This window comes from Dioscorea cayenensis, chromosome 9 (assembly GCF_009730915.1).
Source record: "Dioscorea cayenensis subsp. rotundata cultivar TDr96_F1 chromosome 9, TDr96_F1_v2_PseudoChromosome.rev07_lg8_w22 25.fasta, whole genome shotgun sequence".
Lineage (NCBI taxonomy): Eukaryota > Viridiplantae > Streptophyta > Magnoliopsida > Dioscoreales > Dioscoreaceae > Dioscorea > Dioscorea cayenensis.
In genome coordinates, this window is record NC_052479.1 from 11690808 (window position 1) to 11702084 (window position 11277).

The following is an 11277-nucleotide window of genomic DNA, read 5'->3' on the forward strand; positions in this document are numbered from 1 at the left end:
TAATTTTGATTAGCCACAACGGATAAAATTAGTTGAAAATTTTCAAAGGTAAATATGTAAAAATATTGGCTTAATCATTATTAAAGATTTTTAAAAGTTACATATAATATGAATAAAATCAGTTTTATTTTTTCAGATGTGTAATAAAATATTAATTTTATTAATTTAATGACAACCAGAAATTTTTTGCGGTAAATATCCATAGATTTTTTGGTCATGTAATATGCAAAATATATTTAAATGGTGCACGCACATATAAATAAATAAATCAAAATTTAAGACGTATATATATATATATATATGAAAAATTATTAGGAGGTATATATATATATATATATGATATTTGGTTTTATAAAAGGGTATGTACGTAATTAAGGGAAATCTTAGGGATATACATGCAAAAAGGAAAAAATTATGGCTGACCTTGTTGTGAATACTCAACGTTTCAGGGGTTTGTATGATAATTCTCTCTTCTTCAATCGAACCCCTAAAACCCTAATGCCAATGTCTCTTTTATATCCTTCACTGGGGGAGCTGGAGAGGTGGAAAGGAGAAGCGGGAAGGGATTTTGATTCTCAAATTTAGTTGGAGTTGGAGATCAACATTAAGGTAAGAGATTGGTTTGCCTTTTTTGTTTTCCAATCTTGATGGTTTTGGGTTTTAATATGGTATCAGTGCGTGTTTAAATTGAGGGGAAAAATTTTGGCAACTTAGAGAATGAACAATGATTAATAGAAAGAAAAAGGATTTTTTTTTTCGTATTGAATCTTTTTCTGATGGTTTTCAATATAAATTGTTCCACATTATTGTAAATTTGTTTTGATTGGAGGAGAATTGAAGAACAGAGAAGAAAGCCAGAAATCAAAACTTATAAAAATAAAAAATAAAAAAGAAATCTTTTATTTTCCTGTCAATCATTCAAGGGTGATTAAATTCCAAATTAGATAAAGTGATGGAGCATTTGGTATTTATTTTGGTGAAAGTAAAGTTTTTAAAAGTAGAGTTTTTGAGTGGTTTTTGTATCTATATAAATTTTTATACTTTATTATAATCTTGACAAAATAAAAACTTTTAAGTTTTATTTCTATCCGTAAAGACCTGATAATTATTTTTTTCTCCAAACTATGCTCTACTTAATTAATAATTCAGCATTAATCAAAATAAATGTTAAAATTAGAATCAAAATTATATGTTTAAAATTTTTGAGATTTTACTTAAATTAATTAAATAATTTTATTTTATTTTTTTATTTAAATTTGGAAAAATAAAAAATATGTAGTAACAATAAGGAGTGATGTGATAACTGGATTTATGCCCTTGAGTTGTCCTAGCTCTGCCCTTGCTGTTTTTTCACTCCTCTTGTTCTCCAGCTGCTCATCCTCCCTCGATCTCCAGGTGAGCTTCTTCATCCCTCGCGTGTTGATTTTGTGGTGTAGTTGGTGGATTGGGCTTGGGATACATGCCAATTTTAGGAGGATTCCTTGGTTGTTGTTGTGTATGATCACTTCTAATAGCTAGGGCTCTTAGGTCCTTGGAAGATTGTTATTTGTCTTTTGTGTATCTGTTTGATGGCAAGTGCTGCGTTTTGAGTGTTCTTTCATTCATCAAGTAGAATATCCAAACTATCCTAACTTGATATGAAGGATTTGTTGTTTTTCTTGCAGTTTCTTCTTTGCCTGCACCATACGGAAATCACATTTGAGAAGGATTTTATGATTTTGTAATGGGTTAGTACTTTTCCTAATTGAATTGTTGCAGCCTTTGTAATTTTTTTTGTTGTATCTTGATGTTTGTTAGTGTTAAAAAAAGGTATCTTTATTCTTTCTTGTGCTCACAAATAATTATTCCATGTTTTGACCTTTCTCTTGCACAAGTTGTTCTGTGCTTATGATTGCCTTATGACTTGCATTTAGTTTCCTTTCTGAATAACTACACATTCGATAGAATATCTTGACATTGGACTGTAACATATGCTAAGATTGGTTCTAATCACTTTACTATATGATGATTATTAGATTCCCAGCTTCCTTGAAGCAATTTTATCATAATGCAGAGCTGGGAGAATATGATGTGACCATTTCTTTCCGTGATTTCTGTTATTTCTTTCAGTTTTGTGGTTTCACTAGTCGGTCAAATTTCATGATGACTTTGTGTTAGAACATGAAAGGGTTGAAAGGTTCATTGAGTTATTATCTGTTGCACATAATAATTATTTAGTACTTAAAATGAGACTGATTTTGCTTTATTCTAACATAGTTTGGGTTGCCAATCATATTTTTGTAGTGCTAGCCAAAAATTAGGATGCTAAGAACTAGGCCTTGGCATGCAGGCTAGATGGCTAGGATTTTGTTATGGCAACTATGGCTGGTTTACATAAATACTCTCTAAAAGGAAAAATGATCCCATTTTCTTTTCACCTCATTTGTTAATATCATCTTTATAAAGTGATAGCACCACCAAAAATAAAATAAAATAATATAAATAAAAAACAGCAACCACAACAAGAAGAGTGGAGGCTCTCTTGGACAGGATATATGGCTAAGGTTTTGTCTCTCTTTATTGATTTCTTGATGATATTATGCATCTCTTTTATTGTGAAATGATTAATCAGTGAGCTGGAATTATTTGGATATATTAATCTTGATTGTAATTGATGCATTAGCTCTTTGGTTCTGACAGACAAGAAGCCTAGAAAGAAGTAGCAAGAAAGCCGCAAAGCTTAAATTGAAGAGGAGAAATCTAATAAATGAAGCTGACCCTGATAAATCTACTGAAGTCAGCGAAGGCCTCCTCAGGAACGCACTCATGGATCTATAGAAGGTATGATCTAATTTTATCATTATTGAGGCTGAAAGTGATGTTTTGAGTTTCGTTATTGCTTTCTGCATACACATTTTGGTTCTGGCAGACATGAAGTCTAGAGTAAGCAAGAAAGCAGCAAAGCTTAAATTGAAAAAGAGAAAGTTAATAAAATGAAGCTGGCCTATAAATCTACTGAAGTCAATGAAGGCTCTCAGGAATAACAACCAAGGAATTATAGACGGTATGATCTAATTTATCATTATTAAGGTTGAACTGATGTTCTAGTATCTGTTGTTAGTACATTGTGTGATATATGGCAATATACAGCGTATACTTTTAAGCCAAGGAAATATGTTTATTGTAGTTGATTCTCTATGTCTTATTTCTGCATGCAAGTGTTAGTTGATCATACATGTGGAATGTGATATATCTTTGTAATTGTGGCATAGTATAAACCTGTAAATGAAACAAAATATTTTCATGAAATGATTGTGCTGGTCTATTGGGAAACAGTTTCATGTATTTCATGATTTAGTGATATAGCAATACCATTGAAATGCGATGAAAATAGTGGATCTGGTAACTCGATATTGGCTAATAAATATTCTAGTGAAGATTGTTCTTTTGATTTTGACATAAGCTCTCTTTTTCCCTTTTGCTCTTCTTCAACGCTAAAGCTGCCATATGATGTTTCATTGCACCAGTAACTCATCTCACTAATACAACATTATTGCTCTGTCTTGTTTTGATGGCTCCTTTCCTCTTGTTCATGACCTTTTAGAGTTTAAAGTTGCGGTACTCATTGTTTTGAATTCTTGCAGAAAGCAAAATGAATAGAGTGACTTATCTAGTTATAGTTAACTAAAAAGAATGGTAAGCTAGTTGCATAAGGCACATGCTACTGAAAATTCAAGGAAATACTGAGGAAAATATTTCAAAGGTTGTTTCTAGACAATGAAAGCAATGCGACAATTTGTCATCTACAACTAATTACATCAATAGACAACATTGAAGATAAACTTTTTGTTTGTAAGATGTTTTCTTTTCAGAATTTTAATTGCTTTAATTTTTGCTAATTATGCAATTTTGACTTTAAGTCCCGGTGAGCTTTGTTCTTCTTTATGTGGAATTAATGAATTTCATTATCTGTGTGCATCATAAAAAAGAGGTAAGAGGACATCGGAGATACATGATTGCTTATTTTGATTTTAATTATGTTACTGGTAATTAAAAAGAGCCCATTATTCTCACTGCAGAATTCATTTTCTATTTTCTGGATGTTAATGCTTCAGTAGCACAGATTCCAGAATACATGATTTGCTTTTTCTATTTCCTGGAATTTGTTCACTGACTTTAGGATTTTTAGGCATTAATTATATATATATGGTTTATCCAAAATGCAAATGCACTTTTTATACATGTATTGTCATGTCCTACATTCTATGCTTTAGGAGACAAGCCAACCAGCAAGAACCGGGGATGAAAAAGGCATGTTATCATCAAGGACAAAGAAGAGACGAGGCAAACAAAACTGATAAAACTGCTGGCGAATTTCCTCACAAGTGCACAGATGCATTGGCTGAAACAATTAGTAAGACGGGCCTTAATACTTATATATTTTTCTTAATTGAAGTTGTGCAAAGTTCTAGATCATATTTATCTTTTATGTTATATTTCTTTGTTAAATTGCCAATATTTGGTTTTTCCTTTATTCCAACTGTCACTGCACAATACCATCTCACATCGCTGTAGATCACCTTTTAATGCTATTTATATACTTCCATTGGGCCTACCATTTTCTGATCAACCATCACCTAATCACTGTCACAATAAAATCTGTGCTACTATTTGAACACCTCTTTCATAATGTTAGCTGTTTCATATTTTCTTGAACTTCCATCACAACCAATGATGGGAGTGGTGGACCTGTGGGGCATTGAAGTTTCTTTTCTTCTAATGCCATGATCTTTCTTCCATCAGCTCCTGGAGCAACAAGCAGTATTTTATGTGAAAGAACCCTAACGCCTCCAACGTGAGAGGATTGAGCTCACAGCACTCTCCTCCAAGAATCAAGAAAGCAAAAAAAGGCAAGAAACACATGACTAGTAAGTCTTTTTCCTGCTTTACTTAAGGAGTTATGTTTTATAAAATTTATATATCAAATTTGACTTTTATTTTTGTTGGCAGGGAAGGAAAGAGAAGTTGCAAAAAATGAGGAAAAGCATTTATTGATGCCAAAAATAAAATTAGAAGAAAACATCAATGAAATTGATGATGCAATGGTTGATCAAATCTCTGCAGTGGATGAAGACTGTTCACAAGGAATGAAAAGTAAGTACGCACATCAGTCTTAAACTTTTATTAGTTGTACCTCTTTACCTTTGTGTAGTTATCTGTTCTACAATCCTTATAATTTGTCAAAATTGTCTATTCAGAATGTATCCCTTTTGAGATATAATATTCTTTTGAGTAAACTCACAAAAAGGCATGAAATCTTTTTAGTCAACTGTCCTCTTGATGTCAAGCTCTGTGATAACACATGGTTGAGCAGTATGTGTGCATGATCAAGTGGGTAGCGTTAAGATTGGCATGCACCTTTTGAGCAACCATCTAAATTTTCCTTTGATGGAGAAAACTACAAAAGAAAACAGTTGATCTGAACTTTGAAACGAACTGTTCCTTGATCATGAGCCTGAGAGAAATTGATGTATCCTGGTTGAACAATATTTCATGGATGTGCCAGCCTTAAAACTGATGGCGACTTCATTCACTTATGAACAACTTTCTAAAAGTCCTCCTGACTTGAATTTATTAGGTTGAGCGAAGATGATTGTATCTCTTTTCATCCAGAATTGCATTTGGCCAATAGGCATGAGTTGTCAAGATTATCAATTATGTTGTTTTATTTTAACTGTCCTGTGAGCCAACAATGATCATAATTTGAAGACGATTTTACTTTGCTATTTAGTACTGTTTAATATTGATTTCTTATATTGGTAGTAAAGTACCTTATATGATACCATGTCTATTCTGATGAAAGATAACATTAAATGTACTGTTAATGCCATCAATTATTTCTCTGTCAACACAAACTGCATTTTGTTTCCATTCCATTTTTATGTAATCACGCTTAAACGTTAACTATGTAACTTCTATGCGATTAAGTTTTCACTTATTCCTATACCGACAGTGTAAATTTCTATTAAAAATATTGTTTTAGGCATAGTTTTCGTCCATATTTAATTTTATTTACGGGTGCAAATGCTTGTAAGTATCTGAAGGAGTTTTGTTCCTGGAGAATGGCTTATTGAACACAAACAAAGAAGACCTGGACTGAAGATTTTGCAACAAAGAATTGATGAATTCATAATTGCTCATGAAGAGGAGCAGGAACAGGTGGATATCTTACTATTTATAAGAGTCATACAACTCCTAGAAATGATTGTTTACAAAAAGGATAGAAAGTATTCTTATTAATCTGTAAATTCTAATAGGGGATAACCACCATCGAGCATCATGGTCTAATATACCTATAAATTGTTTTTCTCAAAGTTTTTCATTTTGTAATTTAACTGTTGGTCGCTTGATATCTATTGAATTGCGTGCAAGGAAGGAGCAAGAAGCACGCGTCGCAGAGGGAGGATGGACTGTGGTGGTGCACCATAAAGGTAGAAAAAGACTACTGAGGCTGAAACCGAGTCACTGTTGGTTCTTGCTGCTCAAGCTGCTGTGATGGACAAAAATGGCTAAAAGAAAGCACAAGAACCTGTTTCAAATTTTTACAGGTTTCAGCGAAGGGAAGCCCAGAGGAATGGTGAGTTCTTTATTCAAGGTTACATATGTTTACTAAATCTCCTTTTGGTGGATGCAAAACCAGCATGTGCCATTTTATCTTTCCTTACATCCTTCCCCATGCATGATATATTATTGAGTCCTGATGTGCAATTTTGACACTTGTGACATGTTATAGCATTGAGTTTCACTGACTAGAAATTAGATGGTTTCATTTCAAAAAGAAATTCTAGTTTTGTTAACCAAACCAACCTTAGAAGTAGCCTAGAGCTCCAAGTGTTCACAACTCTCCTTAAACCTTCTTGATTTTTGGGAAACTCTTACCAAATAAAAGTTACCTAATCGAGCGCCTGAGTGCCATTCAGTTGATGTCACAGCATATGCCTTGAAATTGCTAAATTAGAAACAACTCATTGTTCATTAATATACGATTGGTAAGGAAGTAAACTGTCAATAGATATAATTTCTGCATTTATGATTTCTAAATGATTCATTTGTTATAAGTGTAAATGTGCTAATTCTAAGGTTGTGGGGCCTATTTACTTAACTTGTACTGGCCATAGCTCTAACTGTCAGTTCCTATGGTTCAATATATTCATTACTTTTGTCAGTGTACATTTTGAAGTATTTTTTTGTAGACTTTCATATTGGTGTATTCTAAGAATATGTGAAGACTGAATATATATATATATATATATCTTTGTCATTTGACATTCCTTTTCTTTTCGTTTTTATTTAGTGGTATCTGGTAGAGTTGGTAACAATCTCATATTTTGTTCAAAATGATGCATGCTGTGATTTTTGCTGCTTTATACAATGATTTGCTAGATTAGGAACTGACTATCAGACCATATCAATAATCGTCATTTTAATGCTCTAACCTTCGAACGTAGATCATATGTGAACTGTCAATTTAGTGAAAAAGCCTATTTGTGGTGTATTAACACTTTTTTCCATAAACATATGGGTCAAGAAATCTAAAGCTTGAACTAGAGTACTGGAGGTTTCCAGGATAATAGCCAAACCATTGAGTAACAATCTGTTTGATGAAACTATCATAACTAGTTGGACCATAGTCTTTAAGATTATGACATTCAGGATCCTTCATTGTAGTGCTGTGTTGGAACCCTCATCAAGATCAAACTAAATATCCTAAACTGCTCGGGTCCATTGTATGTCAAAACAAGAACAATTTCGCTTATTTCATTGCTCTGGAAAATATGAAACTGCACAATAGGACACCCCTAATAACATTTGGCACGCCTCTTTTAGTACCCAAGGACCACCGGCATGCAAATCTCTTATTATTAGGTCACTATAGTAGCAATAATATCCTTCTATAATTAGAATATTTTTACCTATCTTTTGCTTCCTATTTGGCCAGTCTAATATTTCCTCGCCATATTTATGCTTCACCTGACTCTTGGCCTCCCACTGTTAGGTCTCGCAACGAGTACTCTTTTTAGATTATTAACCTGTGTCCCTCACTTAGTCTGATTCAAGGCATTAATCTTATTAAGATCATCTTGTATCAAGCACTGAGGAAGTACCAAGAATTGAATAAACCATGGAAGAGTTTAAGATACTGTGCTTAATGTCAAGCTGATTGGTAATTATTTGGTCATGTTTGGATAGAATGAAAGTGAGACCATTATTTCTGAATCGAGCCCCTAATTTGGGAATAAGAGTCTTAATACTCCTCGTGTTTCAAACCCAGTATGGAATTAGATCATCTAATATGTAACTGTTTATTCTCCTTCGTTTTTTTTTAATTTTTAATTTTTATATAATTATTGAAGGATTGATTTGCCTATGGTATCTCTTTCAGAGGGATGCGATGTGCTCCAAAGCAAATTTGAGCAGGACAGACGGATACAACAGCTGAGCGCAGTGAGGAAGTGTTCAGGCCTCTACTAATCTAGTGGAATCTTTTCTCCCGAGTTATTTCCCACTGGTTTGTCGGAATGATGATGATTTATTCTTCTATTCATAGCCGGAGAATTCGATCACCGAGATTTGACTTCTTGAGCGGGTTGAGAGAGTTTCGACCTCCAGTGAATTTTAACATCTTCTTGCAACAATGGTGGAAAAAGAGAAAATTTTGGAGAAAAGGTTCTTTTGGATTCACACTTTTGATCAGTAAAAACTAAATACAAAATAACTTTATTTTCAGTGTCATTTGTAGGAGGATTAGTAGAATGCACCATGGCTTCAGATGTATTGAACTTAGATGTGTGGTTCCAACTTATTGCATGCAATTTCGACTCAGTGTTTGTTTGATTACATCATATTGTTTATACGGTTTTGTGTATTTTTGTATTTATATATATTCTTTTGGGGGACTGGTGTACTGATGATATATATATATACTTGAATGTTGAGGTTCATATGGCAAGTGCTAGCACATAGAACAATAGCTCAAAGAGATAAGATAGTACATGTTAATCATCGTGATAACTCAAGTTTTTACTTCAAAACTAAGTAGGGAAATGTTTGCTGGGTCATTAATCGAACATAAAACACTGCACCACCGTCTCCATGTTTCATTCTTGGCAAGCATGAAAGTCTACCTTGTTTGTGTGGATTTTAACACAGAACACTCTTTAATGAAAATTATACACTCTCTGGGGTTCTTATTTTTCTTATTTTATTTTATTTTTTGCTATTAATTAAAGTAGAAGAAAATTTATGTGGACTTTTTATACCACCACAATAGAAAATTGGTAATTTATGGGCCCATCAACAAAAGTTTCATCGCGGACTGGAGCAACCACCATGAGATAAAAAGATTTTTCAAAAGAGATTTGATTTGGAACTATTATATGTCCTAGGTCCAATATTAAAATCATTTTAGAGGTTTTTCTTTATTTTATCCATGTCAACAAACAATTTGAAATACCTCCACTTTTTCAAAATAACATGTCCGATTTGAAAAGTAAGTGAGATTGAAAGATCAACTTTCTACTGATTAAAAATAGTAAGTTATTTGTATTTAACAAGATAAACACAACAGTTGTTGTTTTTGATTTATTGATGAAACACTGAAAGCTATAATATATATGGTCGACCTCCTCTCACTCACAAAAAGTGATACATACATAAACATGAAACTCCGCATAACATCATCACTGGAACATGCAATTAGAGAATTAGTGATGACTTTTGACGGCTAGTGTTGACAGCTCCAATATAAAAATAACCAGATTTGAAAATCCAAATTGATTGATGGTGAAACAGGTTGTTAATAGTTAAACCACCCAAGAAAGTTGGTCACTTTGATTTCAAATTTAAATTTTATATCGGCAAAAACACAGTTTAGAAATATCTAGTATAAAGCTTCTATTACTCCTGCTCATTAAAATAAATACAATGTTATATGTATATACTAGGATTTACTGTAACAAATTTTCCAACAAAGCCATTGCCAACTTAGCATCCTGTTATTTTAAGGATTCAAACTGTAAAAATCTCTAAAATTTTATTATAAAACATTATAAAACCTGGTTTTAAAATCTCCAGACCTTGATTCACAAATACCATAAAACCCTATGCAATAAATCTAAACCAAAACCCTAAATAGTAAAACCACCTTTAACTCCTCACTTTTAAATTGTAAATTTCTATAGAGAGGTTTCATGCACACAGGATTAAGGATTTAAATGATATTAAGCAAAACTGACAATGTAGGATGGACATAAATCAGCTAATTTCATAGTCATATCATTTGAGAGAAAGCTAGTGGGCTAAATTTATTTTCGTCAGATATCATTACTCAAAACATAAAACACTACAAAACAACTTTGAAATGGGATGCCAACACAGTAGCCCGCCACCTCCCAATTAAACTTCACTAATATTTACTCAAATTTACTTATTATCATCAATAACTAAATATAGCTAGGACAAATATTTATTTTAATTGGTATTAAAGATTAGATCAAATACAACATAAATAAAAGAAAAAAGAACTTTCTTGTGAATATGATAATTTTGCTTTAAAAAATAAAAATAAATAAAAATAAAAAAAGTCATTCCACCACTATCTTGATAGCAATGTAATGCATTTTAAAGTTAGTCCAGAAATACTTAAGAGCTTGCTACATCAAATAATCAATTGTCAGTATCCTCTTCTTATTACAAAACGAGAGAGAGAAAAGAAAAGAGAAAACATAAACCTCAGCAACTTATTTTCTGGGGTGATATTAAACTGAGCTAGCAGAGAAAACTTCCATCATGAGAAAAGGAATTGTTTGATATTTGGTTGTCACAAAAAGGAAAAGAAAGTTTCACTTTTTGGTCATCAAAATGTACCTAGGCGATACCATAGGCAAACATCAACAATACCAGTGTGGAAAATCTGGATCAGCAGCTGCTCTAACAGCAACCTTTGCAACAGCAGAAGCTACTTTACGGGCGGTGTAAAGAGAGTGACCCATAAACGGCAACAGTTGAGAGGCTTTATGCGGTTGGAGGATCTGCAAGTACCATCACAGAAATACCAATCCTAAGTCTTGATCAAATCTTCTTTGTTCTACAATTATGTGCAAGTTTGTGGCTGTATATCTCCCATTTCTAAACATTTATGATTTGAAAGTAATCATTAACTCCTAATGCAGATGTCACAGAATGACGGGTTTCTATCAATTCACATGTAAGAAAACATGCAACATTATGAGGGTTTTG

The 11277-nt window shown here is 32.7% G+C and overlaps 2 long non-coding RNA genes across 2 annotated transcripts; both read left to right on the forward strand.

Moving 5' to 3' along the window:
* The first annotated feature begins 493 nt into the window (after window positions 1-493).
* On the forward strand, window positions 494-2695 carry LOC120269421. Its single transcript, XR_005539159.1, has 3 exons — window positions 494-609; window positions 1665-1727; window positions 2680-2695. It is a non-coding gene; the product is annotated as an uncharacterized LOC120269421 (long non-coding RNA).
* Window positions 2696-4859: 2164 nt separating this feature from the next.
* On the forward strand, window positions 4860-6199 carry LOC120269499. The gene is made up of 3 exons (XR_005539172.1): window positions 4860-4907; window positions 4990-5133; window positions 6101-6199. It is a non-coding gene; the product is annotated as an uncharacterized LOC120269499 (long non-coding RNA).
* Window positions 6200-11277: the final 5078 nt, after the last annotated feature.